Source organism: Hydra vulgaris, chromosome 12 (genome assembly GCF_038396675.1).
Source record: "Hydra vulgaris chromosome 12, alternate assembly HydraT2T_AEP".
NCBI classification, from domain to species: domain Eukaryota; kingdom Metazoa; phylum Cnidaria; class Hydrozoa; order Anthoathecata; family Hydridae; genus Hydra; species Hydra vulgaris.
In genome coordinates, this window is record NC_088931.1 from 13,692,501 (window position 1) to 13,705,000 (window position 12,500).

General features: G+C 31.5%; 1 protein-coding gene across 2 annotated transcripts in view; it reads left to right on the forward strand.

Moving 5' to 3' along the window:
* The window catches only part of LOC101235649 (serine/threonine-protein phosphatase 6 regulatory ankyrin repeat subunit A), a 133,213-nt gene that overhangs the window by 49,160 nt on the left and 71,553 nt on the right, over window positions 1–12,500 (forward strand). The gene's annotated exons all lie outside the window — the stretch shown is intronic.

A 12,500-nucleotide genomic window follows, 5' to 3' on the forward strand; every position in this document is an offset into this window, starting at 1 on the left:
ATACAAATCAATGGTCTTTGTAGTTCTATATTTTATGTACTCCATGTTTGTAAAGGTATCTGTATTTACATTTCTTTACAATTCCTTTTCCCCTTTGAAGTTAGGGATTCCATTCATTGCGACAATTAAAATTAGTAACTTCAAAGCAAAAAAAATTCAAAATTCGAAAAAATTAGTCGTTGAAATATTTCTGAAAGATTTAAATTTATAAAAATACATAATTAAAAATTAAATTATTTAAAGTATTTAATTGATAAAACTACCTTATTAACATAATATAATATTTTCTTTGATAATTTAAATAAAATTTATTTATTATAAACAATCTTTAGAAGTAATTTGTTACTTTATTTTCGCTTATTAATCAAATCATTCACGCTTATTCAAAATATCAAATTTTTAAAGTTGTTTATTTCAAACATAATTAAGAATATAATATAAATAATTTTCTAACATTTAGCTATATTTATGTTGAGATATTACATTCAACTACTTTGCAAAAATTGTATAGTCATCATAAGATTTGTTTTAACTTTTTTTAACTATATGGCAGGCAAAGGAAAAAATGATAAAAGCAGTCCAGTTTGGGAATTCTTCAAATTAAAGGATAGCGACAGCTCAAAATGCCAGTGCTTGCTGTGTATCCCATCTTGTCACGTGGTAAAGCTGGTGAACTTAAAAAGTTTTCAACTTCGTTCAAACACATCTTCGTTCAAAACATCCTAAAGAATACAACAAAATGCAAATAAAAATTGCTGACTCACAGAAGAAAGCTGAAACTGTAGCACTGTCAAATGCTAAGCCTGGTGCAACTGCCGCAACCAGTAAAGCCATGGTTCAGTACACAATTCCAGAACAAGTTGCACGCATGAAAATATGGGATATCAACAACAGCTCATCAATTAGAATTCATCGTGCCATTGCTAAGATGATTATAACTGATATGGAACCGATTCAGGTTGTTCAGAAGACAGGCTTCGTTCAACTGATGAGAGTTTTAGAGAGGCGGTGCACTGTTCCATCACGGAAATATTTTTCAGAGCGATTATTTCCTGAAATAAACGATGAAGTGTGTGCTCAACTACTGGTAATACTAGATCCAGCAACTCCATTTCTGTCATTTACCACTGATCCATTTCTGTCATTTACCACTGATACATGGACATCAGGCAATACTATGCAATCATTCATGGGTTTAACTGCCCACTGGCTAACAGAGCACTTTGAAAACATGAGCTTTGTGTTGGATTGTAAGCCATTCATTGGACATCATACTGCCCCTGCACTGATGACTGCCTTTCAGCAGATGCTTGACAAATGGAACATTGACGTTGGACACTGTCATGTCGTACTTCGCGATAATGCGGCAAACATATCGAAATGTTTACATGATGCCAACATAGATAGCCTTGGGTGCTTTGCACATACTATTCAGTTATGTGTACATGATGGCTTGCTCAACCAGCGGGCAGTATCAGATATAATAAGTATTGCTAAGAAATTAGTTAGTCATTTTAGGCATTCTTCGTCTGCAACTGGTCGGTTCAAGGAGCTGCAGGCTGAACTTTGTTTACCAGACCACCAGCTGATACAAGATGTGAGTACAAGGTGGAATTCAACGTTTTACATGCTGCGCCGACTATGTGAACTGCGTCGTGCATTAACTGTCTACTGTTGAACTCAGAAGTTGATGGAACTTATTGCCCAACTGCATATCAATGGTCTGTGGCGGAGAATGTAGTTTGTGTGCTGGCTCCGTTTGAAGAGGCTAATCGTGAAGTTAGCTATAAAACAGCACATATATCACTGGTTATCCCTATTGTAACAGCTCTGCGGAACCTGTTGAAAAATGAAGGCAATGACGCAGGTGTAAAGACTATGAAGTCAACACTACTTAAGTCATTGGATGAGCGTTTTAAAGGCATTGAGGAGAAACCTCTTTATACAGTGGCGACGTTGGTTGATCCACGATTTAAAACTAAATTCTTTTCATCACTGGCAACACTGACAGCTGCAAAGGCAGCGGTTCTGCTTGCATTTAATAAAGTTACAGTGCAGAGGGTATCGATGCAAGATGAAAGTCAATCTGAGCATGCTAAGCAGCAGATTAACAAAATTGAAGAAGTTCCAGCAAAAAAAATCCGGCTGGATAATTCTTCAACATCATCATCATTACTCTGGCGATGTATTGATGAAATTGTTCAATCTATGTCAGCACCTGAACAAAAATTGCCAACAAGCATTGAAACTCAGCTAAGCCAGTATCTGGCAGAACCAGAAATAAATAGACTCGCTGATCCACTACAGTGGTGGAGTAAAAATATGCAGAGATTGCCTGCTCGGCAACAGTAGCTCGCATTTATTTGGGTGCACCGTCGACAAGTGTACCATCAGAACGTTTGTTCAGTGCTGCTGGGGCGGTCCTCAATGATCACCGCAGCTCACTCCATCTACATAATGCAGCTCGTCTAATATTTCTTAAGTACAATTCGAAACTGATCAAAGACTAAATACTATTTAGTCTTATGCATATAGATTAATTTAGTAAATAGAAAAAAATCGTTTATCAATTATTTTGTTCTGTTATATTGTTCTGTTATATTGTTTTATTTATATTGTTTGAAAATTTTTCCTTTTTTTTTAATAAAAAAAATGAAGTTTAACAAAAAAAAGTTGTCACTTGGTATTGAAAATGGTCAACATTGTTTACCATTTCAAACATTGTTTGATTTAAAGGATTTCGGCTCCTGTAATTTGCTTTCGAAATCCGGCTCCGGTTCCGGCCAGATTTGGAAAAATTGAATCCGGTACAGGCCTAATATATATATATATGTATATATATATATATATATACATATATATATATATATGGATATATATATATATATATATATATATATATATATATATATATCTATATATATAAATGCTATTCTATATATATATATATATATATATATATATATATATATATATATATATATATATATATATATATATATATATATATATATAAATGCTATTCTATATATATATATATATATATATATATATATATATATATATATATATATATATATATATATATATATATATATATATATATATATATAACGTCTGTTCACAAAAAATCCGGACTGATTTCAAATGTACACAAATTGTTCTAAATTTTGAATTTTCGATTCGAAATTTTTAAATTTAATCGGTCAACAACAACAGTTTCATTTTGTGGCAAAATTGAGTTTAAATAATTAATTCAAATAAACATGGAGCATCTAAAAGAGAACGATGTTAGAAATGTGATTGGAAATTTTTATAAACAAAACATAAACAGTGGAAAGAAATTTACAGTGGATCATTTTAAGAAAATGGGAATCGCTAAATCTACAACTTATGACATAATTAAAAGATCTGAAAATAATTTGCCAATGAATAGAAAAATCGGTTGCGGCAGAAAACCTTTTAAAATTACACCAGAAAAGAGAGAGTCCATGATTGCAAGAGCAGAAGAGAGAATCAGGATTTCGCAAAGAAAATTGGCACTAAAATATAAGATAAGCGTTTCATACGTAAATAGATTATTAAGTATGCATGGACTAAAGTATACCAAAAGAAAAAATGCACCAAAAACAACAGAAAAGCAAGAAATTAAACAAAAGAAAAACATATTAAAACTTTCAAAAACTTTTTTCAAGCCATCAAATGAGTTTGAAATCATCATGGATGATGAATCTTATTTCTGTGTAAATGGTGCAAATTGTTCACAAAACTCTGGCTACTATACAAAGGATAGTTCTCAAACTGATCCTAACATTAAGTTCAACTTCAAAAAAAAGTTTGACGAGAAAGTTCTTGTTTGGATTGCAATCAGTCGTTTTGGTCATTCATTGCCTTATTTTGCTGTAAAAAACTGTGCACTGGATGCAAAAACTTATTCTAAAGAATGTATTACAAAAAGACTTCTTCCATTTATAAATTCCAAGCATCAAAACATGAAAATTTTATTTTGGCCTGATGGAGCGAGATGTCATTATGCAAAACACACATTAGAAACTTACAACACTTTAGGTATTAGCTTTGTCAACACTAAAGATAACCCCCCAAATGTACCGCAGTTAAGGCCAATTGAAAATTTTTGGGCACATTTAAAAGCAAAAGTTTATGGAAATGGATTTACTGCGAAAAATCTTGACCACCTTAAGAATAGAATTCGATTAAAGTTGAAAGAGTTTGATCCAGACTACTTTTTCAACCTAATAGATTCAGTCAAAACTAAAGTTCGAAAAGCCGCTGATTTAGGACCACTTTCGGTTATAGAATAGTTAACAATAGTTAACAGACGTTATATATATATATATATACAGTGCTGGACTTAGCCTTCTTTCGGCCCTCGTGTGAAATTTTTCCTGCCGCCCCTGACAATTTTTAAACTTGCTGGTAAATTACACGGAAAATAATAACAAATCGAATTCAAAAATAATACTTTGCAATGAAATGCTACATAAAAAGAAACTTTTTTTGTTTATGTTTTATACAAAATACATTTAATTTTTTAAATTATTTTTTCAAGCTTTTTATCACTAAAATCTTTGATTAGTGTAGAAAAATCATTATTTTCAGCAATATCATTTTTGATCGATAAAATTCCTAAACTTGAAAGTCTATCCTGAATCATTGCTGACCGCAGATAGGCTTTTATTAGTTTCATTTTGGAAAGGCTTCTTTTGTCACTCGCTATAGTGACAGGTATTTTTAGCAAAATTTGTATTGCAATCCATGTGTTTGGATACAAGTCTTGCATTTTATTCTGTTTTATAAAGTTTAAAACAATAATAGAAATTATTTTATCCTTGACCATTTCAGAAAGAAAAGGTTTAATGCTCATCAGTTCATCGCAAAAAAGAATACCATTTATGTCCAATTTTAGATTTATGGTAAGTTTACTTTGAAGAGCTAAACTTGAATTTAGAATTTCTTCTCTTTTTTGCAAACTATCAATTATACAAAAACAACAGTATACAAAAAACCCCAAATTTCTGAATAATTCTACAACTGCATAAATCTTTCTCTCATTGAAATTAGAGATATGTCTAAAAGAGGATTGAAAAAATCAATTTATAATTTTTTTTAAGAGAAAATAAATAAATCCCATCTTTAGCTGGTTTTTCAAAATGGCGTTTCACTCATAATATTCTTTTAGGTGGTTTAAAAACAGGCTCTACTTGTAATTCTATGGCCAAATCCTTTGCTTTTATAATTGGATCTTTAAAACCACATTTTCTGTAGTTTTCTAAAAATGAACAACAGCTTTTCACTAATTTTGCACATTGAGTGGTATCCATGTCTTTCTCTTGAAGAGTTTTCCTAACAATATTAACTTGAAAAAGAATGCCATACCAGACAATTAAAGAGACAAGAAAGCTAAAGTCTTTCAATTGCTCTGCGTTATCGCATAGAGTTATCGCTTCATGTGCAGTTTCAGGATCATATCCTTCTACTTATTTTTGCTTCCCACCGTGTGTCACAGAGTTTCTTTAAATTCAATATTTTAATGTGATCAATTAAAATTTTCCATCAGCTCACTGAAGCTGAGAATAGATTGAACAATCTCTTGAGAATACAAATTAGTTATAGATTTTACTGAAGACCGTGCAGAGTCACTTATTACCAAGTTTAAACTATGGTTGCTGCAGGGAACATATAATGCTAAAGGATTAAGATTTAAAATCCTTTTTTGTACTCCATTAATCATACCTTTCTTATTTTATCTATTATCATACCTTCGACTTCTGCAGTTACAGATTTCAAGTCTATGCTTAGGTAGCAACTCGAATAAAACTTCAGTAAGTCCTAAGCCTGTAGAATCAGAAACAGAAAAGAATCCTAAAAAGTACTCTTTAATTTCCACTCTAATGTCTAATGACAAGTCAACAATTCGAATTTTAAGAGAAATTTGTTCTTTTCTAGAGATATCAGGTGTACAATCAGCAATAATTGAATAATAAATGACTTTCAAGACTCGTGTTATTATTTCATTATTAACCTTTGAGACATTAAATCTATTAACTCATTTTGAATATTTTTCCCGCAGTATTGATCTGAAGTGCCACCTTTTATTGCAAGTGCTAAATGTTTTGCATCACAGGATCAAATTTTGCAAGTCCTAAGAACTTGTCATTTTGAGGTGTAAACAACTTATTTGAACTCCCTCAAAAAACCATATTGTTTTCAGCTAGGTAAAGAGTGATATTCATCAACCGAAGAAAAGCATTTTGTCATCGCAAACTATCTTTTTCTATAATTTTAAATTCTTCATTATCTATAGTTTTTCCAGTTTTTTAATCTTATTTCCACCCTCTGATGATAACATTTCATATGGGAGATGCTATTTTTATGAATTCCCAATGTTTCAGTTAAATGTCTCCATTTATTGAACCCATCAGAGACTAAGTTTGACTTTGAATTATTATTCAAAGTCAAACTTAGCATTTGATGGGTTCAATAATCAAAGTTTTTAGAATCTGAATAAACCAACAATCTACAGCAAAAGGTTTCTCCATTTGCAAGTTTTCTATTGTGATAAATGCTAGAAAAATGTCAACCACTTCTATCTTCAGAGTAATTTTTCTTTGTAATTTGGAAAGGACCAAGTTTAATTAAATGTTGCTAGATCGAACAATTGGCTGCTTTCCACAATCCAATAAATTAGGTGTTTCTTGTAAAAAATCTTCTGATAAATCATTTGATTTATTTAAAATAACTGGTTCATTATCTATTTAAATTTGAAATGAAGTTATACAATTAATTTTGAGTATTGTTGGAGGTTCTCCAACTTTATTGGACATAGTCATAGAGATAGTTAAAGCATCAGGGTTGAAATCTTCACAAACTTCATCAGGTTCTGATGCTCTTTCTAATGATTCTCTTTCTCTTCTAGACCTTGTCTAGAAGAGAAAGAGCATTATTAGAAGAACCAGTCCAAATATCACAACAGTATTCTGTACAGGGACGAATAAGAGGTTTGTAGAAGTAGAAATTAGAATCAGGAGTAAGAATATGGCAAGCATAAAAAAGAGAAGCAACCTTAGCAAATGTTTTTGAAACAACAGATGCCATTTTCCAGCAGGCAGGAAAACAAAACTCAGTCAAGCACTTATTAAATAGTTTAGAGAGAAATGGAGAACAATTTAAGTAAGACTATGACAAGAGAGTTCTGGAGAACAATTTTGTAAGACTATGACAAGATTGTTGTCTGGACCACAAGCTGCAGAAGTGTTTAATTGAAATATGACTTTAGCTACAGAAGCTGGAGTGATTTGAATGTCTAACAATGGGTTAACCTGTTTAATTGGAATGAAAGGAAGAGTAGCCTTGTTAGAAGCAAAGATGTTTAAGAACATCTTTGCTTCTAACAAGGCTACAAGCAACCACTAATTAAAGTTGGAAGTTGCTGGAAAAGAAAAGATGAAGATTGTAGAGCAAGATAACGATTGACGGACAACTTAAAGGATTGCAAATTATATGAATCAAGAAAGCAAGATGAAGGAAGCAAATTCCAAAGAACTGATGTTCGAGGAAAAAAACTAGACAAATAAGAGTTTTTGGAGCACATAGGAACAGTCATAGAAAAAGGATGAGAATTATTTGAATGACGAGTAACACGAGAATAAATTTTAGTAGATGACACAAGAGATGCTTGTTCTTTAGAGCAGTGCCCATTATAGTATTTGTAGAAAAGAGAAAGAGAAGCAACATTAAAATGATGTGATAATGGTTGGAGGTTGGCTGCAAGAGCAGATCCAACTATGTTTACAATGCATTTTTGCACCTTGTCTAAAAGAGAAAGGGCATCATTAGAAGATCTGCCTCAGATGTGGCAACAGTATTTCATACAAGGCCGGATTTGAGATTTATAGAGATAGAGAATAGAATCCAAATTAAGAAAGTGTCAAGTTCGATAAAGAGATGCAACCTTAGCAGATGCTAATTTTGCAATGGATTTGATATATGGTTTCCAAGAAAGATTGGAAGTAAGAGTTAATCCTAGAAGATGAAGGGTAGATGACTCATTGAGTACATCACCGTTCATAAATATAGGAAGATCTAAATTATTGCGATAATGATTGGCTAACAAAAAATTGAGTTTTATCTGTATTGAAGTTCACCAGCCACTGTGAGCCCCATGCTGTAGCAGAAGTGAGATCCTTTTCAAACTCAAATTATGAGTTGAATTAGAAGAGAAGTTCTTTGCAAATAGTTCTGCCTTATTCATGGGAGAGGTAACAAGATCAGTCCCATGAATGAGAGATGGAATGTTAGGCCTATCCTTGTTAATGACGCTGCTGATGATTTTCCAAGTCTCTAGAGCCTAACTTCTGTTATAAGATTCGAGATTTAGTAAACTGAGAATAATGGTCATGTTGGAGGCCCATTTATCAGCTGAGAGAGAAAAGACATCAACCCAAAGACTGTCATGAAGAAAATCATGAATAGAGTTCCAGTCAGCTTTAGGGTAGTAGTTAGTAGTCCAATTATAGGGTGAGTCCGAAAAAGAAGTACATGGTAAAAGATTTAAAGAAATCATTGCTTAGTCAGAACCACCTAAGGGAGAAAAAGTAGAAACTGAATACAAGCTAGGATCAGAGACAAGTCATACATCAAGGAGTGAAGGTAAATGATTAGGGCTGTCAAGAAAACGAGTCACAAAGTTAACTATCTAAGTAAGAGAAATGCAGAAGTTATAGGCTTTAGTGCCGGCAGGGTCAGTGGCTTTAAAGCCAATTCAGTATGATGAGCATTTAAGTCACCAATAACAACAATATTGGCAGAGAGCATGGTCAATTTGATCAGAAATTACATCTAAAAGCGTGAAGTCTTGAGAAGAAGAAAAATGATAAAGAACTAAGAGAAAGTTGATAGAGTGAAGAGGTGCTAAACAGAAGCAAATTAAAGAATGGTCAAAAGTTTCAAACTTGATTTCACAACAAATAGATAAATTGATGAGTATGTATACTCCCAAGCAAAGCATTTGACTATTGGAGTCTTTGCAAATCAAAAGATAGTACCCATCAACACTGAAATCTGAAGAAGGAATAGCGGAATTTAAATTGGTCTCATTAAAAGCAAGCAAGTCTGGTGAATTTTGCAAGAGATAAGATTCAACTGATGAAAGGTTGCTTTGCATACCACAAATATTTGTAAAAGATTTATTAAAACAGTTAAGTTGAAAGAGTACAAACAACTGAAAACACAATTTGATAATGGAGTAGAAGTAATTCTCAAAACATCAGGCTGGAGAGATGATATGAAAATTTTATTTAATCTCACTCGAGTGTTTTTTTATGAAAAGGGACATTTTCCATTGATCAGGTTTCAGAAATTACCCAACATCAGCAATGTGAGGTGGAATTCCAGAGCTATACTAGCGATCCTGGCCTTCATTTTCATTCCTTTAACAAGGACAGTTCTGCAGAGAGTGTGCCCAGCCATAAGATACAAATCTGTCGATTTGTATCATATGGCTGGGCAGACCATTGGTTTACAGACCAACTGTACAACGAAAATGACTTTAATAACTTGGCTGAAGTACTGAATCCATACAGAGCTTTAAGCTCTTTGAAAAGTCACTGGAAGCAAAAGCCATCCATACTATAGATATGCAGAGCGCGCAATCAAAGTAATGACGGAAATGTATTCATCATGCAAAAATAAAAACAAATTGCACCTTCTTTTCCTTCTATGCAACAAGCAAGACCAAGAGCAAGGTCAACGGTCTGAGTCATTGTTGGATTAAAAATTTATTGTATTACATGACTATGACATTCTTAATACATTTGAATACATAGTAGTACTTATGTCAAAATTGATTTTTCAATGGCAAGGTTAACTTTTTTCAAAAGAGATGCAAATAATAGTTTATTTTGTGCTTTTTAGGTAAAAGCTCATCAAACTACAGTACAGGAGCATGGGGTTGAAAAAAAGTCATCTATATTAACACTTATATATATACTATATTACTATCATCTATATTATCACTTTTGAGTGAATCCCTCCCTATACTTGCATACGCAAGTATGGGAAAAGATTCAATCAAAAGCATACCAGTTTGTACAAGGAAAAGGGTGGACAATTTTTTGTTTGAATTTTTTTCATGTGAAGTCTGGGAAATCTGTCAAAAAAGCTTTGTTTTTTTAGTTAATGCATTTGTCTATCTACCAGAAAAATTATGTTACTACAGCTTTGATATCCCCAGTTACTAAAAGATTACTACATAACTTTGTTTCCTTTTCAGAGTTGAATTAAGATGCTTGATTGCGGACATTTCAAATAACAGATTTTTTTTTTTAATTTAATTTAAAATAAATAATAGTTAAAAAAAAAAAGATTAAGAATATTTTTTTTTATTTACAAACGATGTGAGAAAAATTAAAAACAATAAAGTAAATGAATCTTTTACAAAATCTTATGAATTAAAACTTTTGATTTTTCAAAATTCAATCAAGTTTTATTTTTTTAATTAAAATTTACTATTATCATTGGGACGAAACATTTTGAAAATATTAAACATTACATTCTATCTGTTAACAGTAATGACTTCTTAACTTTTCATTCATTGTTTGTACAAAATAAAAAACTGCTTTCTAATTTAAACTGAATGCGCCATTTTAATATTATCAAGTGAATAATATTTTTTATACTTGATTATATACCTAATAAATATATAATAGAATTTTACTAATATAATAAATATTAGTATAATTATATAATATAAAATACAAATTTAATATATAAATAGCTTATATACTGACAAATATTTTGAGAAATGCATTTGTGAAACTAGTGATGTAACATTTTTCTATTGTTGCTTGACAGCACACTTCTAAAAGTTGCAATTCAAAGTTATATAAGAAATGTTATACATATTGTTTATTGAAACTATTTCTTTTTTAGTTATGTTTAGCTTTAACTTTTTTAATAAATAGACTTTAATACAAGCTTAACTGATTCCGAGACACCAGTGAAACTATTTTTCTATATTAACTTATATTTGACAAAATATTTCATATTCCAACGTTTTGATGTTTTTGAATTTTAAATATAAAAGTCATTGATTAATAGAATGTGATCAAACCTGTACAAAATCGAAGCTTTAAGTGAAGTTTTAGCTTGATAAACTTTTTACGCTAGATATCTATTTATAAGATGTTTATAAATATTGCTCTAGATATTTATCAACACTACACTAGATATTTGTAAATATTATGCTAGATATTTAATTTTTTAACATTTAAGTTTGGAATTTTCATTGAAGTATTACAAGTTTTGATATTTATTACATGGAGTTTAATGCAATTCAAAGTAAAAGTTCTAGTTAAGCAAAGTTTTTTGTCAAATGGACCCTAAAAAAATAAACAAGTTAGTGAATGGTTCGACTTAACCAGGGTACAATTAAGCAGGTAATATGATAAAGTTCAACTGGAATTTAAAAAAAAGTATTACCCAAACCCATTTTGCATGATAAAAACATGCTACATAAACTATAAATTTACAAGAAATCTAAGAAATCTTTGGAACATTTTTGTAAATACATAAATGTATATATTTATTATATATAAAGGGTATTTTTTAAGCCCGATAGAACTTTAAATTGTAAATTTTTAATATTAAAAATTAAATTTTTATAAAAAATTTTGTATTATTGTTTCAGTATTCTCTAACAAATAATCATGAATAGAGGATTCAATAACATCAACTCGTTGAAGGAATGTACATACTGAAGAGAGTATCACTGCTGTAAACAAAAGTGTGGAAGAGGATCCAAATTTATCAATTTGTCATCAGTCGCAGGAATTGGGGCTCTGTCCGTCCATGACATGAAAAATTTTGAGCAAAAATCTTGGTCTAAACCTGCATTAGATCCAGTTGGTGCAAAAATTAAAGCCGCAAGACCATTATATGCGTTATTCCTTTGCCAATTGGGCTCTATAGCAGTTAGTAACTGACCCGTTGTTTTATTGCCAAATTGTGTTCAGCAATGAGGCTCATTTTTGGTTTAATGGTTTTGTTAGTAAGCAAAATTGCCACATATGGAGTGAGACTAATCTACAATAGACCCTATAGACTCCATTACATCCAGAAAAATGCACCGTTTGGTTCGGTTTACACGCTGGTGGCATCATCAACCTTATTTATTCAAAAATGAGACTGGAGCTCGCATTATGGTCAATGGAGATCGATATTGCACCATGATCAATAATTTTTTGTTTGAGAGTATAGATGACATAGATATAAACAAAATGTCAACAGGATGGCGCTACATTTTATACACCGACCGCATCGACTTATTGAAATAAAAATTTGGAGATAAATTAGTTTCAAAAAATGGACCATTCAGTTGGCCTCCAAGGTCATGTGATTTGGCACCTCTGTATTATTTCCTCTGGGGCTATGTGAAGTCACTGGCTTATGCTGATAAACCAGCAACAATTGATGTCTTGGAG